Genomic DNA, 12,964 nt, shown 5'->3' on the forward strand with positions numbered 1-12,964 from the left:
AGGAGAAAAGGCAACCTTTCTGCACTGTTGGTAGGATTGTGAACTGCTGCAACCACTGTGGAAAACTATATGGAGGTGCCTCAAAAAATTAAAAATAAAACTACCGTATAATCGAGCAATTTCACTTTGGGGAACATATTCAAAGGAAACAAACACACTATCAAAAAGATATCAAAAAGATATCTGCACTCTTACGTTCATAGCAGCATTATTTACAATAGCCAAGATATGAAAACAACCTAAGTGTCCATCAATGGAAAAATAGATTTAAAAATTTGTACACACACACACACACACACACACACACACACACACACACACAGTAGAATATTATTCTGCCATAAAAAACAAGGAAATCCTGCCATTTGCAACAACGTAGATGGACCTTGAGGCATTATGCTAAATGAAATAAATCAGATGGAGAAAGACAAATACCATGTGATTTCACTCATATGTGGAATCTTAAAACAAAACAAGCTCATAGAGGTGGGGTTCCAGGGGAGGTGGAATTGAAAGAAGGTGGTCAAAGGGTACAAACTCCAGGTATAAGATACATAAGTACTAGGGATATGATGTACAATATAGTGACCATAGTGTTAACACTGCTGCCTAACAAATCTGAAACAGAGTAAATATTAACAGAGTAAATCCTAAGCATTCTCATCACCAGGAAAATTTTTTTCTTATTAAAAAAATTGTATCTGTATAATGTTATGATGCTAACTAAATTTATTGTGACATTCATTTCATAGTATATGTAAGTCAAACCATTACACTGTACACCTTAAACATATATGGTGAAGAATATCAATTATATCTTAATGAACTGGAAAAAAAGAAAAAATAATTATTTAACCAATAGCAATAATTTTTCTTTTTAAAAATTCTTTTTAAAGAATTTTGGATACACAAAGAATGGGAAAATACTGTGATAAGATTTTGCAGCATACAAAAGCATTTGATTCTAATTTATCATTGTTAATACTCCTGTCTTCTTCAGTAGTGTTGGACCTACGTCATCTTCTGTCAATTCATAGATTTATTAAGTGAACCATAAAGCATGCACGTATGTGGGATAGGTCTTGAGTGCAACATCTACCATGGACTGCTTTAGTAAGACACAGGGCTTCAATGCTGATTTCATTTACTAGGTGTATTCTTTTCTTCTGAGCTGGATCATGTTACCCTTCTGGGGCTTCAGTAGGAATGGATGAGCTACAAGGTAGACAAATAGTGCAATTAATTACCAGGACAGGCAATAACCAAGGCAAGGCAGTTAAGAAAGCCATTCTGACACTCAACTTTCAGGGGCTGGGATGGCTTAGGATACACTGGAAGCCACCTTTCCAATGCAGGCCATATTCTCTAGCACTTCTCTGGAACATCTTTACCTTTTGTTGAAATTGCTGGCCCTGCACCAGCATTGGCTGTCTCAGTCTTAGGTGGGTCATGCTGTTGCCTGTGGTTGTAGCTTGTTCATTTTCTTTGCCATATAACATTCCATTGTTTGAGTCTGCCACAATTTATTGATCCATTTTAATGCTGATGAGTTATCATTTTTTTAAACATCTGTCATTCCTCTATGCTGAATCTCTCAGAATTCAATAGATTTTTGTTGGATAAATGGATACTTAGTAGGTGGTATGAGGTAATGCTGGAGAGCTAGTTGGGGCCATATTGTGGAATAATGTATCTGTAGGAAGTGTGCACTAACTTCTTTGGCAAACAAGCCTCAGGAAGAAGAGGTTAAAACTATGGACTATGGAGCCAGACTCTTTGCGTTTGACAGCCAGTTGTATTTACTAGCAAGTATTAGCTATGTAACTTGGGGCAACTTACCTAGTCTCTCTGCCTGTTTCCATGTCAAAAACAAATGGTATAATAGAGTGATTCTGAAAATTAAATGAGTTAATATTTATAAATTGCTTAGACTAGCACTCAGTGCATAGTAAATTCTACAGCAGTAATTGTTTAATAAAATGAGGGTCCACTGTAGGTTTTTGAATGGGAAGGTGGCATTTTTGAAGCAGGGTGAAAGGTATAATAAAAGACAGGACCAGTGGTGCAGCTATAGCTACTGCTTTTGTTAGGCTGATTCTCAATGACCCAAGGCGTATTGCCTGCATAAGAAACACTGGTGAGCAACTCACATGCAGAGAAAAAACTTGTAAATTAGAATGAGAACTTTACATTTCACAGATTCCATTCTTTGCATCCATAGACAAATTGTGAGTAGGTGGTTTGGAATTATAACCTGTAATTAGTAAACTTTCATCCTTTATAACCACCAGTTAGTGAGTAATCTGTAGTTATTATAGCGGTGGAATTTCAGACCAGCAGGAGAGGGATTTCTTTCCATCCCGCTGAAATGGCACAATGTAAAAATCTCCCTTTGCTGCCTATGCATAAGGCTGGTCTGTTGAGATTTGCAGGAATTTCCACTGGAAGTTTCCTGCAGTGAACTTGTGTTGTGCTAGATTATCCCACTGTGGCCAAACTATGAAACAGTAAATATAAAGGAGTCTGGGAAGAAACAGGTGCTACACTCCAACAGCATGATTTGAAAAGGGTGGAAGAAAAGGACCATTTATGAAGTTAGGAAAAACAACCAAGAGTAGTGCAGAACCTTAGACTAGAAACCTTAGGAAGAATTGACCACCTTAGACTGAAGGGGCCGTGGGAGGGAGGGCTTACCAGAACCCAAAGAGGGCTGAGGACAGAAGCTGTGGGCTTTGGTAGAGGGGGCATCTAACCAACGGCTCCCTGGTAAGGAGGGAGCTGTGAGAATGAATACCAGACTGCCTCTTACCCCACCCTCCAGTCTCCTGCCAGCATGCCTCTTGGCTGAATCTGTCTGGAGGTTGCAAGGTGTGGGGGTCTGTGGATGCAGTTCATAAGGGTCAGCCTTCCTTAGGCACAGAGCAGGTGGAGAAGGCAGAGGCATGGATCTGAAGGAGCAAATAATAAATGTCCAGCAGAAACAGGGAACCATGACGTGGGCCAGACAGCCCATTTGGCTATTTCCAGGGTCAACCCAACCTCACAAGACAACTGTAATTAATATTTATAGTAATAATTGGTACAGTAAAAATATGGTCTTTATCTGTTGGGCATCCTGTATGGGCTAGGCCATGTACTTGGCATGTTGCATACTTTGTTTAATTTTCACAATATTTCCGTAGCTAGAATCATTCCTATCTTGCAGATTGGGAAAATTGAGGTTTAGAGAAATTAAGTAACTTCCCCAAATCCTATAGCTCATAAGAAGCATGAGAATCAAAGTTTAATCCCATGTTTTCTGAAGCCAAAGTCCATGCCCTTTTTACCAGCTTCAATAATCTACTGATCCTTTTGGTTTATGCATTCGCTTAGTGTTTTCCACTCAGATGAATTTATTTTTATAAAAATTGAAAGAATATAGAAATTATAGTGAAAAGTTCAATTTCATCTTTGTCTCTCAAAACACGTCCCTCCTCAGGAGTTATCACTGTTAACGGTGGGATAGGTCTTCTTCCAGACTCTTTTTCCCTACGTGTTTATAAATTTGCATATTTATAAGCACATATATAGCTATTCTATTGTACATAAATAGGGTCATCTTGTTTATAACTTGCTCAACTCCTTTTTACTTTGGCCTTTCTCCCGCCTCTTTGGACCCTTCCCTGGCATAATGACTTGAATTATGTTATTATCCTGAGGCTTAAATACATGCAGTTATAAAATTAGTTATAAAATCCCTTGTGCTTCAAGGTGGTATACAACTATAAAGCCCAAATAAATGAGGGACCAACAAAATTTCAAAATAAAAAATTAAATTATCAATGTTAATATAATACAGTTTAACATAATTAAAATAAAATTATCAGTGGTTTGGTTTAATAATAGGAAGATGTTTTATTTTATTTTATTTTATTTTTTTCCTGCCTGGTGTATATATATATATATATATTTTAACTGAAGTACAGTTGATTCACACTGTGTGGATTTCTGGTGTACAGAAAAGTGATTTATTTATATATGTATATATATATATATATTCTTTATTAGAAGATGTGTATTTTTTACTTGACTTGATCCTGTTGATTTTGAATATGATAGACCATTATTTATGTCATCATCATTATCATTTTATTATTTTTCCTTTTAAACAGTAAACAACACACTCTCTTTTGATCCTGTGTGGGGTCAATGTAATAGTGAATGCCCAAACATACTGAAACATTTGCAAAGGGCCATTTAACAAAAATATTTTCCAAGTCTCTCTACAGTTACATGTTCCAGTAATGGACTTTTTGCAAGCTGATTAGTACAAAGGGAGACATGTAGAAAGAATCCACTTTTTCCCTGAATGGTACTAACAATTATACCACTATATATGGAGTGATGTGTATAGTATGACACAATTCTCCAGAAAATGTTTCCCTCCTCAAACTATTGTTAAGTGACTGCATAGCATAAAATGAGGTAATCCAGCTTCCAGTTGACCTCGGTGCCTCATTTCCATTCTAAGTATGCCTCAATTCTTTCCTTATTAGGTTGCTCCATTAGAGGATATTACTGCATACTGTCATTTTTATGATGTTTTAATACATGAAAATGTATTAAATGCAGTGAGTATCACTGCAAATTTCAAGATTTATCTTTATCATTGGTTAAAATAAAACACCTAAGTGCAATAGCAGATATAGAATGTTGTCACTTGGATGTCAGGACATGCTGGCTCAAATGCATTCAGTGATGCCTATTCGCACATAGAAGTTAAATGTTATCCCTTCTAATGATCAATTGATAATAACCTGATTATAAACTACGGTGCAAAAATGTGGCACTGGGATTAGCAGCTGTTTGTGGGTGTTGAGTGGTCATCCAGATTGACCCAGAATATACCTATATTATTTTTTTCAAGAGTTTCAATCATATGAGAATGATGATAATAATCTCAAGGTATTTGTGGATACCGCCCCTGCTGCCTCCGTATAAGTGAGCATTTCCCACTTTGAGAATCACTGTGCACTAGGTTCTACTTTCCTGCATGGGGTACCAAGGCCATCAGGAAAGCAGTTATCACTCTGCTAGTTTGTACTGTAGCTTGAGGCCCTTTTTTCCTGTTTCAAGATATACTCAGTTACTATAAAAGATAAGAGGGAAAGACATAAAGATGGTTGTATTGATAGGTAATGGCCTCAGAAATGTAGTATCCATGCCACGCAGGTGGCATGAGTGCCAGAAATGTGTTTTGTTTCTAGATCATTCCTTGAGATTCAGTATGGGAATATCTCATTGAAAGGAAAGTGTTCCCTTAAAATGCTTCTTGTTTACAAAATTACTGAGTTAAGAAAGATACAAAAGCTTAATTTTCCCTTTTATCTCTCTCTCCCTCCTTTCCTTCTTTCCCTTTCTCCTCTCCTCCTCTTCCTTCTCCTACTCATCCTCTTCCTTCTTCTTTTTTTCTGAAAAATATCCTTTTGACTGCCTCTTTTCACTTTGAAGTATAAAATAGACATATTCTCAAGTTAATAAAGCTTTTAGGGGCAGAGTTGTTATTAGACTAGGATCTCTAAGACTCCCAAGACTGTGTTTGCCATACTAGACATCTGATATCGTAAATCAAAATTATATTTAGAATCATTCAGCCTTACAGAATTTCAGTTAACAAATATAGAAGAAATGAGGGAAATTTAGAATCACCATTAGGCAAATACCACAGTAATAATTGTTGCAGGTAAGAGCCACTGATGGATAAAATCAGTGAGTGAAAATTGAGGTAGAAATGGAATATGAGGAAAATCTCAAAATTATCACCCCCTAGGGAAAATGGTAACTTGCAATGGTAATATGCAGTGAAGAAATGCAAAAGGTGCCATAGTAACCAAGTGGCTAAGGTCAGTGTCTCTGGTATTGAGACATATTAATATCATGTACCTCTTGATATGATGTACTGAGAAGGACACAGCATCACTTTTGCTGTAATCTTGCCAAAAAAGGTAAAAACCTCCCTTTAATCATGAGAAAATATCTCATAATCCCAAATTGAGGGACATTCTGCAACATACCTGTCCAGGAGGGAAAGGGGATGGGAAGGGATAAATTGGGAGTTCGAGATTTGCAGATACTAATTACTATATACAAAATAGATAAACAAAGAACCATATTCAATATCTTGTAGTAACCTTTAATGAAGAATATGAAAAGGAGTATATGTATGTATATGTATGACTGAAACATTATACTGTACACCAGAAATTGACACAACATTGTAAACGGACTATACTTCAATTAAAAAAAAACTATCAATATCATGAATGATAAAATTGGAGGAGACTAAGGACGCAACCAAATGCAATGTGGGATCCTGAGTTGATCCTGGAACAGCAAAAGGACGATAAGGGAAAGACTAGAGAAATTCAAATAAGATCTGTAGTTCAGTCAATAGTATTGGCTGAATATTGGTGTATTAATTTCCTGGTTTTGATCATTGTGCTAAGGTTATACAAGATGTTAACATTCGAAGAAGCTGAGTAAAATGTATGGAAACTGCTATTTTTGCAACTTTCTGGCAAGTCTAAAGTTATTTCAAAATAGAAAGTAAAAAAAGTAAAGAAAAAATTACTCAGGACAGAGATTCTCTCCTCTTGAGAAGGGAAAAAGGTTGGAAATCTTTAGGGCCATCTTTAGAGGGTCAGGCAAGTTGGCAGGGTAAAGTTCGTTGAGAATATTTGTACATTGTAGTTCGAGTGAGGAGTTGTCTTGATTTTATTTTGTCTTCCCTTTCCCATTCTCCATCAAAATAGTTTACTTTTCCTTGACAAGTGTGATTAGAAAATTGTGTTGTATTTTAAATGTTATTACAAAATTCTGAGCATACAGTTTTTCCTGTTAAGAACTCATTTCCAGCTTTACAGGGAGATACTGAGTTTGGGTTCCTTCGGTTATCTGTGGTAGTCTGCTTTTAGGGACTGTATCTCATCTTTTAAATGAGTTACAGTTGTATTTAAATCTGATCAAATTAATCAATCAGCAAGTGTCTACTTACTGCTTTCTGAGGACTCAGAACATAGCCACAGTCCTTAATAAGCTCCACAATCTCTTTGCAGAAACTAAGTGAACATAGAGCAGCCAGGGCAAAACCCTAAATGATGCCCTGAATGAGCTCATGGTGCAGAATTAAAGTGCTGTGGGGGAGAGGAGGTTAGGGGGCTGGAATGGCCACACTAAGTTTCTTGCGTAAGAAATGCTTTGACTGTCAGTACATCAAGTTGTGTATCTTAAACATACACAATTTTTATGTGTCAAAGATATCTAAATAAAGCTGTTTTCTAAAAAAGAAAGTATTTGATCTCAGTTGAACTGTGGGCACAATTTCATAGATGGTGAGGAAGGAAAGGATTCCAGATAGGGAGAGAAGAAGCCACCACTCGAGTGGCCAAAGAGAGAATCAGCCTGCCTGGAGTGGGCAGTGCATGTTGACCTGAGGCTGGATTAGTAGCCAGCAGTAGGGGAAGAGGAGAGACTGGATTATGGAGATTCCTGAACACTAGGTCAAGGATATTAGAGTACCAGCCTTTTGCAGATAACAGAGAGCCTTTGCATGTTTGGAAATAGGGAGGCTATTGTAATAATCCAGATAGGACCTGAGGCCTTGCCAGGTTTGCACGTTGACAGTGGGGATGGAGAATGGATATGACATACAATATCATAGGAAATATTCACGATTTGATGACTGTGAGGAATATGGAGAGGAGTCACAGAGGACTTGAAGATTTTAGGCTCATGTAGGTGGATGCCATTACCACTGACAGCAGGAAATTCAGGAGGCAAAGGAATTTAGGGAAAACGGATATCATTTTGGAGTCAAGTTTGAGATATTGCAAGAGATTCAAATGAAAGTGTTAAAATAATAGTTTTATAAACTCATTCGTTCATTCAGCAGACGATCACCTGCTTTGTGCCAGAACATAAGGCTAGGTTCTAAAGATACAAAAACCTATGATTTGGGGTTTAAGGGAGTCTGGTAGAGACAGGTATACAGGCTGTATTTGTAGGGAGACTGAAATGTTTCTAGGGGCACAAAGGAGGGACAGTTTCCCCAAGGTTTTGGGAATATGGGACTACAGGTCAGGCAAAATATGGAAGATCTGAAAATTTCGGAGTCATTAGCCAGAAGTGGTAAGTAGTATCCTAGAGTGGCTAAGTCCCATTTCAATGAAGGAAAAAGGGCAGACAGTCAAGGTGTGAGTCCTGCTGATACTCTCACTGAGAGAAGAGGAGAAAGTTGAGTCAGTGACAGAAACGGAGAAAGTACTGGAAAAGCTGCAGAATTTGTAGTGGTGTCACAGACACTGAAGAGAGCGTTTCATGGAAGAGAGATTTGACAATTGTTTGGATTTTGAAACAGCTTTGAGGGGATCATTTCGGTGAAGTAGAAAGGGCAGAAGTTGGAGAGTAACTAGAGAGGAAATAAAAGCATTGAGCACTCATTTGAAAAGTAGGTAATTAAAGAAAGCTACCAAATAGGAAGGTAACCAGAACGGGCACCAAGAGTGAGTGCAATAAAATCTTCTCCACTCATTCACTCCACTCAAAAATGTTGATTGGGGATGGGTACAGCTCAGTGGTAGAGCACATGCTTAGGATGCACAACGTTCTTGGTTCAGTCCCCAGTACCTCCATTAAAATAACAAACAAACAAACAAACAAACAAATAAATCTAATTACCTCCATCCTCCCAAGAAATAATTTTTAAAAAAAGAAAAAAAATTTTTAATGTTGATTCATTTGCCAGGCACTGGGATGGGTACTTCATATACATTTTCTCTTTCAGTCCTCACAGTGTTTTGAGTGGGTATTGTCTCTTCAGCAAACATTTACTGAGTTCTGCTTGGTGCCAGGTGGTTTCCAGGTGATGAGGATACCATAGTGGACAAAAATAGACACGGTTCCTTGCCCTCTTGGACCTTATTTTCCAAAGGGAGAATTGACATTACATAAATTGTGTCACATTATGAAAAATTACAACAAAGAAAGTGTATTACGGGACTAGTGATCATTCAGATAGGGCTGTGCCCAGATTCACCTTTGTCCTGTGAACAAAAGTTTTGCTAAACAAATTAATGGAGGAAAGGCCATGACATCTTTATGAAAAATAGTCCAGTGTGCAGAGGAGTGTGCAAATGGGCACACTGGGTTTGCTGTGACTTTTAGGGCCACTATGGTTGTGGGTACTGATGTTAGATGACTTCGAGTGGAGACTTGTTCTGTTGCCCTCCTGAATTTTTTAATTCAGCAAAAGTACCTTTTCAAAGTCAAGAATGGTTCCCTAAGAGTGTGCTCCAAAAGGGATGCAGCTGGTGTTTAGCAGTGAACCTGGGAAGCTGGATCAGGCTGACCAAATGTCCCTTCCATCCCAAACTCTCAGGAGCAGCCTGGAATTTAGAACTTTCAGACCCTCCTTACTGCGGTGGGGACTATGGAGTTTCCAGGTAGCATTCCCACTCCAGCCTCTGGAATTTCTCACTTGGTCTTGACCGCCTCTTTCTATTCTCCTAGCTCCTGATTATTTTCCTTTTTGTCCAGATCCTGATCTCAGGTTTTTTTTTTTTTTCAGGTTTAGCCAATTCCTTTTTTTCATTTTTTATTGAAGTGTAGTTAGTTTGCAATATTGTGTCAATTTCTGATGTACAGCATGTTTCAGTCTTACGTATACAAACATATATTTGTTTTGATATTCTTTTTCATTACAGGTTACTACAAAATATTGAATATAGTTCTCTGTGCTATACAGAAGGAACTTGCTATTTATCTATTTTATATACAGTATCAATATCTGCAAATCTAGACCTCCCAATTTATCTCTTCCCACCCTCTTTCCTCCCTGGTAACCCTAAGTTTGTTTCCTATGTCTGTGAGTCTGTTTCTGTTTTGTAAATAAATTCATCTGTGTCTTTTTTTTTTTCTTCTTAGATTCTACATATGAGTCATATCATACAGTATTTTTCTTTCTCTTTCTGGCTTACTTCACTTAGAATGGTGCTGACCTTAATTTTTAACTCCTGCTCCGTAAACTGAAATCACCTCTGACTGGTTTCTTGTTGTTTCTGAGTTGGTTTCCGTCTCTGGAAGAGTCAGGCTCCCACCCTCCTGATAGGTCTCATCATTTTTTCATCATCTGGGGGGCAGGCAACTTCAAGTTTCCAGGATATCAGATCAACCTTTGAGCTTGATTTGAGTGTCCTATTTTGGTAATTAACCTAGAGGCATTCTGGTATGGCTTTGAAGAAATGAGAGCAATTGTGTCCTCCTTGCATTTCTTGTCTGAGCTTCTCAGTGCTTGCAGCTCTAATGAGTGAATGTGTCTTACAAGGCTTGTGTCTTTGTGTGTCTGTGGAAAAAAGTCACCACTAAGGTCATGTTGAAAATTATTCCTTATTACAGTAAATTTGAAAAATGTGACTGTTAAATAAAAGTCATGGTCAGCAAACCAGAAATACAAATAGGGTTCCAAAGTGGTCCCTTTTTATTCTCTCTCTGACCAACATGCTTTTCTGTTAGCCCAATCATCCCTAAACGAAGTCTCAGAGTATATAAGTGGAACCAATTTTTATTTGTCTGGAACTCATCAAAATGTAGCATCTTTTCCCTCACATCCTCATAGAGTTACTGGCTCATTGCCTTTGATTTATTGGAGAGTCTTAAGCTCTTGACTGTAAGAGGAAACTACTTCCCTCACTCTCTTGCCCTGAAATACTTTCTCCTTTCCTAGTCATGAGTTTTATTAAATCTTTCTCTCCCTTTCTAACAACCCAAGATATCACCTAGAAGTAACATTTTAAACCTTTCATACATAAAACAAGTTACCATAATTATGACAGGACTGAACTTTTTTTTTTTGAGTTTCAGGAAAATTTAATCTGAATCCATTCACTTTATATTTAAGTTCATGAGTCACACCCACATTATGTCCCTGGTAAAAATTCTGAACTGCCACAGCAAAAAGCAGAAACGGGCCACCTCCGTAGGATTGTCTGTCTATGGGCCTAGGCTTGCTTTCCAACCCCAAACAGAAAGGCCTGACTCAGCACCCTCTGGGAAAGTCAGCCTTTGATTCAAAAAGATATTGTTCAGTGACGGTTATTACATTCCCCAGCCATACCACTAGCCCCCCAGGAAATCTGAGGAAGGGACACCGGAAGGGTAAGACATTCCTTTCACCAGGAAGATGACTAGCTCCAAGCAAGAGATGGGTCATTTGGTGCCACAGGGGGAAAGATAATTTAGCCGTTGTGTTCATGGAAGACTTTCATTGTCACTAGGGCCTGGAGCCAGATGTAATCCCCCCAGGCCGTGGGTGGGATGGAGGGTCAGCCCACAGGACAGGGTCACAGTCAGTCTGTGGCCTTGGCTAGGCACTCTGTAGGTGAGCTTGGGTCAAAACCAGTCTCCACAGTCACGATGGCCCTGTGCTGTGAGAGTGTGTCCATGGGTGGAGGAGCCTGCAGCTCTCTCAAGGCCATGAACGTGACTTGGAAGAGGCACTGCAAAGAAGCTGCTGTGCTCAGGCTCAGCCTGTGCTGTTGGGGGCCAAGTGGGACAAGTCGAGCTTGTCGAACTGAGACAGGCCAACACCTGGGACTCTTTACTGCAGCACTTGCACCTGCACCTCAGCAAGAGTCTCCTCCAGCCACAGAAAGAAAGAAACTAAAAGTAACTACACCCATGCCCAGTTGGGGCAGTTTTAAACCGTAAGACACTAAAAGGCCACAAGCCCACTGCCATTCCTGAGATGCTGAGAGCAAAGGTGGGGGTACTGCATATGATCCCTGCACACAGCACCACCAAGGCGCAGGCAGACCACCTAAGCTACGGCTCCTGCCCAACCCACCCGTCCACCCTTACCCTTGCCCCATTTAGGGATCCAGCCAGCCCTCCTCGGAAAGCGAACAACGGCACCTGTTCCTCGTGTTTGCTTCCTCGTGCTGCAGCCAGCACGAGTCCCAGTAAAGGCTTGCCTGAATTTCTTGTCCGGTCTCTTAACAATTTCTGTTGATTAAAGAGTCCAAGGACTGGAGTCTGTCACAGATCTCCTTGGGACTTAGGGCATTGCCCCCAAGAAGGATCAGCCCTTGTGGTACTAGTGTCCAGGCAAAGAGACCTTCTAGTGGCTGAGGACACTTTCCATTTCCACCAGGGTTGATTCGCATTTCCTGCTGCTTCCCTCAGCAGTGGCCCAAGGTTTCTTCTCCTCCACGCCCTCTGCCAGGCACTGTGGCCGGGGACTGCACTTTCCGCTCCAGGGCTGCCATCATAACCCCAGTACTGAACTTTATTCTTGCAGGCAATTTAATGTTTTCTTTGAGTTTTAGGGAGGGATAGTCAATTCCGTTTGTAAAAGGATGTATTTTGGGGTCCAAGCAAATATAACCAATAGGCAAGGGAGAATGTTTGTATTAGAACAGACTGCTCTTAATTGCTGATTTTAATGTGGTTAATTGGTATTTATCCTTTAATAATTCAGTAACTCAGGCATCACTTCATGCAGGAAGACTTCTCTGAGTTTCCCCACCCCCATCCAAATAGACTGAGTGAGCAAACCAGGATGCATGCTCATCCGGTATAAAGTTATTTCTTAATCTCAACATATTTACCACATTGATCCCCTGTAATCACACAATCAGTATATGATATAATGCAAAAAAAAATATGGTGTAGAGGATAGCTGATATGGATATTCAGAAGAAGGTATCTTTTTATCCCATGGTTAAATACATTTCCTCTGGAGCAGACTGCCTTGGTTCAAATTCCACTTCTCTCACTGACTGTAACCTTGAGCAAGTCACTTAAACAATCTGTGCCTCAGCTTTCTGCATCTGTAGAATGGGGATATTAATAGTATCTACCTAACAGGGTTGCTGTGAGGATTAAATGAGTTACATATGCAGAATGCTTACAACAGTGTCTGACACATAGT

The 12,964-nt window shown here is 39.3% G+C and overlaps 2 protein-coding genes across 4 annotated transcripts in view; one reads left to right on the forward strand and one right to left on the reverse strand.

The window, feature by feature from the left end:
• The window catches only part of OTOL1 (otolin 1), a 164,044-nt gene that overhangs the window by 28,191 nt on the left and 122,889 nt on the right, over positions 1-12,964 (forward strand). The gene's annotated exons all lie outside the window — the stretch shown is intronic.
• Positions 1,175-12,964, reverse strand: part of SPTSSB (serine palmitoyltransferase small subunit B) — a 44,200-nt gene continuing 32,410 nt past the window's right edge. The window contains exon 3 of the transcript XR_012072281.1: positions 1,175-1,215. The gene's annotated coding sequence lies outside the window, so the exon portion shown is untranslated. The remainder of the gene's footprint in view (positions 1,216-12,964) is intronic.

The sequence above is a fragment of the Vicugna pacos genome, chromosome 1 (genome assembly GCF_048564905.1).
Source record: "Vicugna pacos chromosome 1, VicPac4, whole genome shotgun sequence".
In the NCBI taxonomy this organism is placed as follows: Eukaryota; Metazoa; Chordata; class Mammalia; order Artiodactyla; family Camelidae; genus Vicugna; species Vicugna pacos.